Source organism: Bubalus kerabau, chromosome 18 (assembly GCF_029407905.1).
Source record: "Bubalus kerabau isolate K-KA32 ecotype Philippines breed swamp buffalo chromosome 18, PCC_UOA_SB_1v2, whole genome shotgun sequence".
NCBI classification, from domain to species: Eukaryota; Metazoa; Chordata; class Mammalia; order Artiodactyla; family Bovidae; genus Bubalus; species Bubalus kerabau.
In genome coordinates, this window is record NC_073641.1 from 38,323,076 (window position 1) to 38,336,782 (window position 13,707).

General features: G+C 42.8%; 1 non-coding gene across 1 annotated transcript; it reads right to left on the bottom strand.

Annotated features, from left to right (window-relative positions):
* Positions 1-1,017: 1,017 nt before the first annotated feature.
* LOC129633488 (U6 spliceosomal RNA) lies at positions 1,018-1,124 on the bottom strand. Its single transcript, XR_008705072.1, has one exon. It is a non-coding gene; the product is annotated as a U6 spliceosomal RNA (small nuclear RNA).
* Positions 1,125-13,707: the final 12,583 nt, after the last annotated feature.

Here is a 13,707-nt window from a genome sequence, read left to right on the forward strand (position 1 = left end):
ACATTTTAAAATGTTTCCACCCTTCACCCACCATGTCAATTCCTGAGCGTATATCCTAGAGCAGCAATTACAGAAGAGAAAAGGTACAATATTCACAGAAGCATTTTATAGACGCAAAATTTAGAAATATACCAAATATCCAGCAACTGTAATATGAATAAATCCATGGTGGTTATTCAGATGGTAAAACATTACACAACACTAAATACTAATAACTAACATCCTGGTTTAATCTCTACTCAACTTCAGCAACAAATATCTAGAGATAATAGACACAGCTTTCTGCAATGAGAAAAATGTTCTAGAGCATGAAGCTGGGCAAAAGAAGAAAGATGAGAAATGATTCCATTTCTATAATGTTAAACACAGACAAAAATAGATAATACATTGGTTAGAGATGCATACTGGGCATGCGTGCAAAGTCTCAGTCGTGTCCAACCCTTTGTGACCCTATGAACTGTAGCCCACCAGGCTCCTCTGTCCATGGGATTCTCCAGGCAAGAATACTGGACTGGGTTGCCATGCCCTCCTCCAGGGGATCTTCCTGACCCAGGGATCAAATCCTCATCTCTTTTATCTCCTGCATTGGCAGGCAGGTTCTTTATTTCTAACACCACCTGGGAAGCCCCTTAGAGATGCATCAGTTCAGTTCAGTTCAGTTCAGTTGCTCAGTCATGTCCGACTCTTTGCGACCCCATGAATTGCAGCATGCCAGGCCTCCCTGTCCATCACCAACTCCCGGAGTTCACTTAGACTCACGATGGTAGTAAAACTAGAGTGAAAAGTAAGCAAATACACAAGACTCAGACTGGTGACTGGGAGTGAGGGAGATTGAATAGGAGGAGCAGGGCACATATGAGAGACTCAACAGTATTGGAAATATCCTCATTCTTTCTGTATATATAAATATAAAAGCATTTTTAAACTTTATTATTAATACTCAGGACATTAGGAATTTCCAGATTTTTTTTTCAGTAGCATATGTAGAAACACTTTTGGTAACAAATACAGTAGTAAAAAACTGTGGAACAATTTGTGAATTTGCATATCATTCTTGTGCAGCAGCCATGCTAATCTTTTCTGTATTGTTTCAATTTTAGTATATATGCTGCTGAAGTGAGCACAAATATTCTCATTCTTAAGCAGGGTTGGGGAGAGATCCAAGATGTTCATATTTTTATTATTAAACTGTATGTAGATATTGTACAAACTTCTTCATATGTACCATGAATTTTAAAAATAAAGATACAGGTGCAACAAAACAGAGAATCAGTATCACATGAAAGGGCTTAAGCAGCAGAATTTCCACCCAGCACAGTGAACTCCTTGTCCTTTCAATGTCCCTAGAATCCGGTCTGCAAGAAACCTGAGCTACCCAGGTTTCATCTTTGCTCCTCAGAATATAACAAGAAAAAAAGTATGTTTATTAACTAGCTATCCCATAACTTTACAATACCAGCACCACATTTACATCTTCAGGCCAGAAGTTCTATATCTTAGCTTTGTGGGTTGTCAGATCAGCATTCAATATGAAATGGTGCAATGAACAGAGTATTGGACTGAGTATGAGAGGCCGTTGACTCTGGGGTCTGCTGAATCCCTCCCCAGCCTAGATGACTTTGACAAAATCAGTTCACCTCTCTACCGGGATGCTTCAGAAGAGCCGCTGGGGATAGCCAGAGCTGTTCCATTTATAAATGACTTTATGTTGGACTTCTTGGTTTGATCTCTTTTGAAGAAAAGGTTGCACTGCTTTAAAAAGAGAAAAAGTTCAAAAACCTCTAGACCAAATGATCCCTAAGTATTTTCTTGCTTTAACATTTTAGAACTCTTTGTGCTTTGTGAAAATCATATTGTGGACCTGGCATATTGTTAGAAGGATTGATCAAAAGGGTACTTACAACTAGATCACAAAGTTGGCCTCTTCTGGAGAAAGTCTATATATTTTTTTGCCAAGAGTAATGGAATATTCCAGAAGTTCTCTAGCAAGGCAACTCAGGCTCCCCTTCCTTGTTTCCCCCTCAGAGCCCATCTGACCCTTATTCTGTCTGGGGATCTGACAGCAAATCTAGCTGACTCATTGAATCACTATTAGAGAGAGATCGAGGGAGAGGGGCTGGACATGAGGGGAATCTTCTGCAAGAGGCAGAATTGCATAGGAACTTTCAGACAAGCTCCTGGGGACCCACAGCTGGCTTGTTTGTGCTTGTCCATCCTTCTGATGTCTTTAGCCCTCAGGCCCATCAGCCGTGCTGTCCTCAGGGTCTTCTTCTGTCCTCCACCCATTCTTCATGGGATTTTCTTACACTCTGCTTGGTCAAACATGTGTCCAATAGAACAATGGGTTCTGGATCAAACATTGCCATCTAAACCTCAGTCTTCCAGACTTGATGGATTTCAGGCACCTGCTACAGCTGCCTGCCTGGCACAACACCTTCTTTCCATCTCTGTACAAAGTCAACTTTGCCTGTGGCCACTCGGCTGGTAATACTCACCAGTGCCTGCCAGGACAGCATGGGGTATCTGTCCTCTGGCCAAGATGTCAATGTTATTGTCTTACTAACGGACTAGCCATTGAATCATCACCCCACTTTGGGGTGAATCCCACTTACAGCTTTACTTTCTGCTTCAACTTATTCTAATTTTCAAATAAAACACACCAGTTGCTGTTCTACACAATAACAAAAGGCAATAATGGGACTTCCCTGGTGGTCCAGTGGTTAAGAATCCACCTTCCAATGCAGGGGATGTGAATTCAATCCTTGGTTGGAAAACTAAGATCCCACATGCCACAGGGCAACTGGGCCTCTGCACCACAACTAGATAGAAGACATGCACCTTGAGAAGCCCATGTGCCGGAACAAAAGAACCCACATGCCGCAACAAGACCCGGTGTGTCTAAGTATTTTTTTAAGTTATTCGTTCTTATTTAAAAAAAAAAAAAACAGTAATTTTTAAAATATGAGCCTTGATAGTCTGTAAGTTCATCAAACTAATCATATTAATAGAAACTTCAGAGTCAATATCACAAAGATTTCTTCTAAGCACAGTTCTGATGTGCAATCATGATGCGTGCTCTGGAGAAATAAGGGCTGTCACTCCTCCTTGTCTTTCCCCCACCTTACTTCACTCCAGAGTTGCTGAAGTCCCAAGAGAACCACACAGCTACAACGTGTCAATTTCTAGGCATTCACATGTTGAGTGTGAATGGGAACATTCCAAATGTTGCCAGTAAAAATAATTAATATTCTCCTTGGAAGAGAAAGTCAACATAGAAAGATGCCTTAGCCAAAGCAGAAATCAGCTATATTCTCAAATCACAAAAATGATTTTGCTCAGTCTGCTCCTGTTGCAAAAAAAAGAAAAGCATCTTCATTTGTTTATAGGATCACTATGAAACACAACGGCTTCCCCCCACCCATGGTCTGGAAAGTAATTCTCCAAGGTTTTTATAAACACGCTGAATGGAGGAAGCTCAAACCGATCCTCTCTCTCTTGAAAGGAAATTACACGCAGGCCCCAAACTCCAGCACACATGAATTCCAGGTCCATAAATTCAAGATAATCTATCCCATTCTCAGTGGCTAGGTTTGGTGGTCCACAGGCATGTGCTCCAATCTGAAGGAGATGGCACTATCTCACTAGTAAGCTAGGGCTATACAAAGTACAATCCTATCCATTTATCAGACTGCCATTTTGTTTAAAGAAATGGAAAAAGCAACATTTGATGGTTCTCATTTTTAGGTACCCTTAGCCCATTCTCCTTTACCCAGCATTCCACACTCTTTACCAGCAGTCTTTGGCTGGCCAACTCAGCCTCATCTCCCACTGCTCCATTAGCCTCTGCCAGAATCAAAGTATTTTAACCTCTATCCCTCAGCCCAACTTGTGCTCTACCCACCCCTCAATCCCTTAGATAGTCCCTACCTGAGATGTTTCCACTGTCTTTAATATTGTTTCCAACATTCAAAGCCCTCCTGAATACTCATCTCCTTCTTAAAAATTTTCCTAAACATTCCAGTTAGAAATCTATATTTCCAATGAATGTTTGTAGATCTCATTTCTGCTTTTAACTTGTCTTTCTTACATCTAATTTGCTGAAAGAGGTTTTTGGTTTGCTTTGAATTTTAAAATAACATTCACCCATCCGAATTTCCCACTTGACCACAAGCTTTAATGGCTGAGGGGGTTGTGAGTAACTCTTACTTGGTGTGTCACCTATAATGTCTACCATTTTTCTTTGCACATGGTGGCTAATTCAATAAAAGTCTGTTGATGATGCTTGGGAAGTAAAGATTCCTCTTTATGTAAGATTCCTCTTTAGTAAAACAAACAACTAATCTATATGTACACTCTATTCCTAAGGCTTGTTTGAGCCAAATCTCTAGAATTTTGTCTACACCAATCTCACAGACAGTAGCAATCTCCCAGTTAAACTCTTACATATATGGATCATGGGCTAGACACCCAGAATCTAGCCTGAGGTGGCCCTTCACAACTAGAGGTTCACCATTCCAGCTATGTCATGCTTGATCCTGAGGACTCTGGGAAATCCTTGATTAGGGGATTACTTTGCCCACGTAAACCCAAAGAGGAGAAAAGAAGAAGAACCAGACCTCCCATCTCCAGTACCCTCAAAATGCTAGGCCAGATCAATCCTGATTGCAGATGTTCAAGGAGTGGTCCACTCTCAGGCATTCATTTCACCGAATAGCTTTCATATTTGTAGCTTCATATACCAAATGAATAAATGAACAGAATGAACAGCCTATATCCACTTAGTAGGCAGACAATAATATACGGTATCTGTGGTTATTAGCTAATTTCCTCTTTGCTATTTTCATAAAAAGTAGGGTTTATCTAAAGAATTTCTTTGGACTCTGATGAAATCCTAAAGACTCAAATTCTTCAACATCCAGCAAGGATATACAAATATATCATACAGATAGATATCAATATATCTGCCACTGCATATAATCAATACAAAGTTGCCATTTCCTTTCTTTAGAAGAACTGTTATTCCTCCTCATTTTTTCATCTCAGAATATTTTTCTTCCTAATGAAATATTAATCCTAGGAGATGGCTTCCATTGACTTGTTTTTAGTGACATCACTTGACAAAAGAAGATGACAATCCCATTGGTCCTCAAGATTATTCAAAAGTTACTCCCACCTATGAAATTCAAAGTCTAGAAACTATCAGCTAGAGAAGGTAAACCTTGCTAATGTCAGCTCTACATGATGTCTCTTGTCCTTTGTTCTCATTTGCATCCTTTTAAAAAACCATCATTTATGGAGGCACGCAATGGGTGTCTGACACTGTACCAGGGGTTAGGATTACAGGCATGGAATACGGACAGTCCCTGGGAAGCATGATCTGGGGAAAAGGCAGGCAGACAAACAGTTATCCTATTTTAAAAAGCCATTGTTAGGACTTCCCTAGTGGTCCAATGGTTAAGAATTTACTTTCCAATGCAGGTAACACAGGCTCCATCCTTGGTCAGGGAACTAAGATTCCATATGCCACAGGGCAGCTAAGCCTGCACACAGCAACTACTGGGGCTGTGTGTTCTTGGGCCCATGCTCCACAACAAGAGAAGCCCACACACAGCAAAGGGAAGCCACAACTAGAGAACGCTCACATACTGAAAGGAAAGATCCCAAGTGCTGCAACTGAGACCCGATGCAGCCAAAAATAAATTAAATGAATAAATATATTTTTAAAAACTAAAAAGCCATTGTTTCCATTTTCCCATCATGGTAAGTTCCAAAAAAGAACATCTAGTTCTGCAGAACTTAACCTCCCATCCTTTTGAAGGATTCTGTCTATATTAAAGCATTTGTACTTTTTTTTTCCCCCAGGAGTCTAAAAATAACCAGAAGCGGCCTGGTCCTCTCTCAGCCTCGGCTACACTCTCTATGGGTGCCCAGGAAACACATGCCCCAGGCTCACTTTGACCTTTTGCTGGCATCCTTCAGGCCCAGTTCTCATACGACAAACTGAAACATGACATTCTTGGTATCCTACCAGTCCCCCAGCACATGTTCACTTTCATGGTACTGTTGCTCCTGAGTTATTTCTCTTATTGTAAAACACATCACCTTTCCTGAAGGAGATTCCAATTAAGATACAGAGGAAAACAATTAAGGGGTGATTCAGACAAGACATACATGGTGGATCATAATCATAAATTAAGGTAATCAAAAGGATTGTAATATTTAATGAAGACAAAAGAGAAAAATGATAAAAGGGCTTCTTGTCTAGAGAGAAGGTAAGAGGTTCCTTCACTCCAGCTTCTCACTCACACCCCATACCCTGTGACTAGTGAGATTTTTTTTCTGGCACTTCACTTGGCTGCTTTAGAAGTAAGTGAGAAAGGACAGTTAGTGCTGTGACAGGTTGTGAGCCAGCTCTCTGAAGAAGGAAAAGTGTTCTGACTTGTGGCATTGCCAATTTCCAAAGGGACAAATACTCCCACTATGGCCAATTTCAAAGTACCACCAGTTTAGCAACTGGCTCAGAAAATCCCTGATTATTTTACTACCTGTTTTCATGACTCCGTGTGAACTAGCTCCTGCACACCACTGGATGAGTGGAATCTGAGAAGTGACTGTTCCAATCCTAGGTCCCCATCAGTTGATATGGAACAAGGCTTTTTAAAGCTACTGATTTGTTTTAATATAAAAAATTAAAATAAATGGGGCCAACTCCTTGAGTTAGGTGGGAACAAGCCAGCACTTTAGAAAGGGTACATTTATTCCTTATTATTATTAATCTGAAAATGGGACCCAACTACACTGGGACCAGAGTCCAGGAAAGGTTGATGGTTAAAGGAGGAAATGTCTGAGCTCAGGCAAGCACGGTGCAGACATCAGTAAGCAGAGAAGGTTTGATTACAAGTAAGCTGAGGGCACAGATGGGAATGAAGTGGGGTTAGGGGCAGGGGCAGGGACCTGGGGGTAGAGGTGAAAGGAAGATGACACAGAGGGGTTTCCGAAAAGAGAAGCCAGGTACAAAACAGGCCCATTTCACAACTTTACCTTCAACTGATGTGTGTTTGCAGAGCTGAGTTCTCTGAAAAGTTCCACTTGGTTTCCAAGGAAAAGAGCCATGAAGAGATGGTTTTCTGTCCTGGGGGCCTGTCCCCCCAGGAACCTGATTGCAAGAATGAGAACTTGGGCTGATGGCTCCTTTCTACACATATGGAACAGCTTTGGGATGGGAAAACATTTTTTTTAAAGACTGAAAAAAATCCCTAAAGAACAACTTTGGCTCTTTGTTAATGGGAGTGATGCATGACTTGAGAGGAATGAGAACTGTGGCAAAATGAAGCTTTTGAAATGCTGAGTTGCTCTGGTTTTGGATCAGGGCCTTATCATTCGGTAGCCAGAGAATGGGTCTCCTTGGGCCCATTAAAGTTATTGATTTGGTTTTAATATAAAACTTTTAAAGAAAGATTTTTGATTCAATGGAATGAATGGATATCTAGATAGGTAGATAGATGCAGGAAGAATGCAATAGAGATATATAGTTATTAAATAAATATAAATAAATACGTAAGTAAATGTTCTATAAGAGTTTTATCTGAAAGACTATATATTGGCTCACATGATGGTGAGGGTTGGCAAATCTTAAACTTGTCAGGCCAGCCAGCAAGCTGGAAATTCAGCAGGAGTTAACTTTGTAATCTTGAGACAGAATTTCTTCTTCCCTGGAAAACCTGTTCCTACTCTAAAGGCCTTCAACTGAGTCCCACTCATTTTCAAGACTAATCTTTACTTAAAGTAAGGAAATCAGGATTAAGGATTACTGATTGCAGCTGTCAATCACATCTATAAAATATCTTAAGAGCAATATCTAGATTAGTGTTTGATCAAATAACAGGGTACCATAGTCACATTGGGAGAAGGCAATGGCACCCCACTCCAGTACTCTTGCCTGGAAAATCCCAGGGACAGAGGAGCCTGGAAGGCTGCAGTCCATGGGGTCGCTGAGAGTCGGACACGACTGAGAGACTTCATTTTGACTTTTCACTTTCGTGCATTGGAGAAGGAAATGGCAACCCACTCCAGTGTTCTTGCCTGGAGAATCCCAGGGACAGGGGAGCCTGGTGGGCTGCCGTCTATAGGGTCGCACAGAGTCGGACACGACTGAAGTGACTTAGCAGCAGCAGCATAGTCACATTGACACAAGAAGTTAACCATGACAGGTGAGACCCTAGCTCACCCTCTCTGGACCCAGGCTGGAATTTCTTCTCCAATGCTACTCAAGCACTCTGGGGTCCCACCCCTAGCATCCACAGTAACATTAGTGTGGTAGTTACCACTGCGGCCCACATCAGGTCTGTTCTTTGTGGTTCCTAGAAGCGCCTATAACCCTCTGGTCTGCTTCTCTCTGATATATTCTGTTGGGAAAGATCACTCTAGCCTCTTTTGAGGCTCAGCCTCTTTCATCTTTGGTTCTAAATTAATATCTGGGTCCACAGGGGCAAATACCATTACCCAGAACATCTGTCTGCATCATGTCAGCCCCTGCAAGGACCATGAGTCTACTCTGCTTCCTCCTTCAAAGGAAGAGTGTCCATTACAGGTCAGTCATGGGCTCTGGTCTGTGTCATCCTTGCTCTGGGCCCAGGATGGTTCCGCCACTCTTTGGACCCTTGCCAGTCACTGGGGCAGAAGGAACATGGGAAACTGTGAACTAGCTCTTAAAGCTTCCCCCTAAAAGAGATATACTTTCCTTCCAGGAAAATGCTATCCCACCATGTGCCTGGAAGGAGATATGAAACTGTGTGGTAATCTGCATTGACTGTTACCACCAGACCCGCTGCTCACCCACAGCGCTGAGCCTCAAGCCCAGTGAGTTGCCCAACTTTGTCTGGATCAGATCACCAGCCCCCAGTCCCTACTCCCCTCACTCCGCATGGGTCTCCATTGGATGCAGCCAAACCTTCCCTCTACATTCACTTCTCTCTGCTTCTCTGCCTTTCCTACAACTCCCACACTCAGAAATAACCTTCTAAACTTGATACTAGAATTCTATCATGGAAACATGCTTTACACAAACAGCATTGATAGACAGAGTTGGCTACAGAGAAAGATTATATCCTTTGGGTTTCCTGATCCAAAGCCCCGACTCCTCATTGCAAACCACTTAAGACCAGTTGCTACCTGCCCCAATATTTGTGCTTCTAAAAGGGCTCCCAGGTGGTGCTAGTGGTAAAGAACCTGCCTGCCACAGACAAGGGTTCCCTCGGGAAGATCCCCTGGAGGAGGACATGGCAAACCACTCCAGTACTCTTGCCTGGAGAATCCCATGGACAGAGGAGCCTGGCGGGCTACATGAGATCTCAGAGTCATTCAGAACTGAAGCAACTTAGCACGCAAGCACATGCTTCTAAAAAAAATACAATTAATGGTGCAAGAGAATTCTTATGATAGAATGTGTAAATAAGACTATGTTCTAAATCAGAAAATCTCAATTTTATGAAACAAAATGTTCATGGACATAAAACTACTTCAAAGGGATAGAAGATCATTTCTGGAACATGGAAAAAGAATTGACTGATAATATGTTTTCAAAGTAGGAATGTGTGTATATTCTTTTTTAAGATTTTTTTTTAATGTGGACCATTTTTAAAGTCTTTATTGAGTTTGTTACAACACTGCTTCTGTTTTATGTTTTGGTTTTTTGGCCACAAGTCACATAAGATCTTAGCTCCCCAGATAGGAATTGAACCCTCACTCCCTGCATTGGAAGGTGAAGTCTTAACCATTAGACCAACAGGGAAGTCCCTGTGTATTCTTTTTTTTTTTTTTAATTTTATTTTATTTTTAAACTTTACATAATTGTATTAGTTTTGCCAAATATCAAAATGAATCCGCCACAGGTATACATGTGTTCCCCATCCTGAACCCTCCTCCCTCCTCCCTCCCCATACCATCCCTCTGGGTCGTCCCAGAGCACCAGCCCCAAGCATCCAGTATCGTGCATCGAACCTGTATATTCTTTTAACTAGGAAAAAATGTTAAAGGTTTTTCAAGTCCTTCTGGATGGATATTTGTCATCCTCTAATCCATTTATGGGGTCACACAGAGTCGGACACGACTGAAGCAACTTAGCTTAGCTTAGCTTAATTACCTTTTAATCTGTGTTATAGACAAGAATCTTCGCTTACATCTCACTAAACTCGCTTTTACAGTGATCAAAATCTGTTTCATTCTCTCTGGGTAACCAAGGGGGAAAAAAGGTGAGGATGGGGTTAAGAGAGGTAAGGTGTCTGCTTAAATGACTGAACAGTCCCGGAAAATTAGCCAGGATAATTGTCTCAACTCCCCAACTCCTCACTGGACTACACAGAACCCATCTAAGGAAAGCCTTCAGACCCTCAAAGACATCCTATTTGAAATTTAACAGTATCCTCTAGGCAGTTATTGAAGCAAACGGTGTATTCTCCACAATCCTGCTCTCATACAGCATCTAAAACAAATAGATGACAAAGTTTTAGGTTACCGGGATGTCACAACACAGCCAGAGCTGGGCAGTGTCCTTGTGGGGAAGGAAAGAAAAACAGAGACTCCATCCAGGTTCCCTCCTTCGCAAGCCAAATAGCTCACAGCAGAGCTGCCTCCCCATCCTGGGCCCCTCTCGCCTGGATTAGGTTCAAGTGTCCAGCTACGGGCACGCTTCAGTGGGCACAACCTGACCACTGCCTGAAAAATATCCGCTGCCCTTCAGGCAGCCCCAAGCAGCTATAAACACACTAGATTGAACTGATGCTTTTAAATTGTGGTGCTGGAGAAGACTCTTGAGAGGCCCTTCGGACTGCAAAGAGCTCAAACCAGTCAATTCTAATGGAAATCAACCCTGAATATGCATTAAAAGGACTGATGTTGAAGCTGAAAATCCAATACTTCAGCCACCTGATGTGAAGGGCTGACTCACTGGAAAAGGCCAAGATGCTAGAAAAGATTGAGGGCAAGAGGAGAAGGGGGTGACAGAGGATGAGATGGTTAGATGGAATCATTGACTCAATAGACATAAGTGTGAGCAAACTCCAGGAGATAGTGAAGGACAGGGAAGCCTTGTGTGCTGCAGCCCATGGGATCACAAAGTCTGACATGACTGAGGAATAACAACAGGCAGCCCTAAGTAGCTGCAGACACAATACATCTTCAGAATCCCTGGGTTTTAGGTTTCACCTTGGATTTTGATGTATGCCCAAAGTGGAAGTTTGGGTGGGGGGGGGGGATTTATTTTTTTCCAGCCAACACCAAAGCCAAAAAAAGGAGGGACAGGGGCCATAAGCACTAGCCCAGATAAGAACTTCCTTTCCTGCTTAGGCTGGGCTAAACTCAGAGGTCTAATTACCACCATTCACATCCGGATCTCCTGAACAATTGCAATGCAAACCCAAGCACAGTACATATGGAACAAATGCATCTCCTTTGAGAGGAGGTGTGATAAACCCCCAGGGCACAGTGGCAGAATCTGAGATTAAATCTCTAATCCATCATCTGCCAGCTGCATGGCCCAGGGCCAGTTGTTCCAGTCTCTTCATCCATACAATGGGATTATCACACCCATGAACAACTGAAGATATGGTATAGAAGAAAGGACTCTCAGAATTTCTTGTAGTCTAGTCCCTAAAGAAGTGAAAGTCAGGACGCTTTGTATTAATCATGTTTTTAAATTCTCTATAGTTTATAATGGGCTTCCCTTGTAGCTCAGTTGGTAAAGAACCCACCTGCAATGCAGGAGACCTGGGTTCAATTCCTGGGTCAGGAAGATCACCTGGAGAAGGAAATAATGCTTTGATATCTTGAGGACCTGGTTGGCTGGGGAGAGAGTGCCCCTCTAGGATTAGCTAGTTCCTAGGGAGAGCAAACAATTTACCTGTGAGTATGCCTATGCAAACCAACCTGTCCAGAGCCCAAGTCTTCAACCACCTCCCTTACCTAATTCACATGCCCCAAGCCAATCTTTCCTCTGCCCTAAATCACCCCAGGGTCAGAAGCTGGACAACTAGATATCACCCCATAGTCCAGAGCCTGCCAAAATTATTCAAACTAGCCAATCCTAAAATATGTATCCCTCCCTACCATGCCTTTCCTGCAGGGATAACAGTAAAGTCTCCTGCCCTTGCTTTCTCCTGGCTCCTCTGCCTCTGACCAGCCCTGGTGCTTCCCATATGGCCCTGAATGGCATGGTGTGTCCCTTCCTCTTAAAAAACTGTAATAAACTTCTTTCAATAGCATTGACCTCTCTGTGTCATCACTTAGTTACCTCTACAAGAAAAATCCTGGGTACAGTCAAAACACCCTTGCAATCCAAACTCTTATGACTCACAATCAAAACCCAGGAACCAAATAACTTCAGGAAATTTAGTGTTCCAAACTAGGATCCAAGTAAATTTGATTAACAGAGGATACTTGTATTGTGTAGTCTGAATCCTTAATACTCTCAAGATCAAAAGTGTTGTTGGGGGGCTTTCCTAGTGATCCAGTGGTAAAGAATATGTCTGTTAATGCAGGGGACACAGGTTCCATCCCTGGACTGGGACGATCTCACATGCTGCAGAGGAGCTAAGCCCGTGCGCCGCAGCCACTGAGCAGCACTCTTGAGCTCAGGAACCACAGCTACTAAACCCCGAGTGCCTAGGGCCCATGCTCTGCAACAAGAGAACCATTACAGCGAGAAGTCTGTGCCACAACTACAGAGTAGCCCCACTCGCCACAACCAGAGAAAGTCCTTGCACACCAATGAAGACCCAGGGCAGCCATAAATTTATAAGTAATCTTTTTTAAAAAATAGGTGCTGTTTGTGACCAACAGCTGTTCCCCAAATAGGGGACACAAACTAGATAAGCCAAGAGCGACAAATGTGTGAAGCTCCCTACTAAAAAGTTACAAAGCTGTATAAAGTACTGCTCTGTACCTTCCAGTATGTACAATAATGTGTGTGTGTGTGTGTGTGTGTGTGTGTGTCTGTGTCTGTGTCTGTGTCTGTGTCTGTGTATATCCTCAGTTGCTCAGTCATGTCTGTCTTTTTGCGACCCCATGGACTATAGCCCACCAGGCTCCTCTGTCCTTGGACTTTTCCAGGCAAGAATACTAGAGTGGGTTGCCATTTCCTCCTCTAGGAGATCTTCCCAACCCAGGGAATGAACCCACATCTCTTGCATCTGCTGCACCAGCAGATAGATTCTATACCACTGTGCCACCTTGGAAACACCATATGTAGTAAAACATGAAAAATATCCAATGAATATTATATACTATCCAAGTTTAGAATAGCAAGAAGGCACCAATAATACCAATAGAAGTCAATGGAGAGTCAAGCATAACAGTTTAAGGGAAATGAGAATGTTCTGGTCCAAGTCCGAGTCTGTGGTTGGTTTGCTGACATGGTTCTCCTACACACGCGGGAAACCCCTCACTTCACAGTCACTGGCATTCAGCCAGCCCCTTTGCCTCACAGGCTGCTAGCGCCGCCTTCTTGGAATGCTCTCTGGCGGGAGGCACGAGCCCCTTGGCTGTGACTGTTCCTTCCATGGGCCTTGGTGCCACCCATGCTTCTGTGTGGCTTTGAGTGTGTCTTCATTCCACCATTGATCCACCTCAGCACATCAACTGATAGCTGCCTGAGTATTCGGCTGATGCATCCTTGAGGGAATGTGTTTCTGAGAATACAGTTCTAAGGTTAGA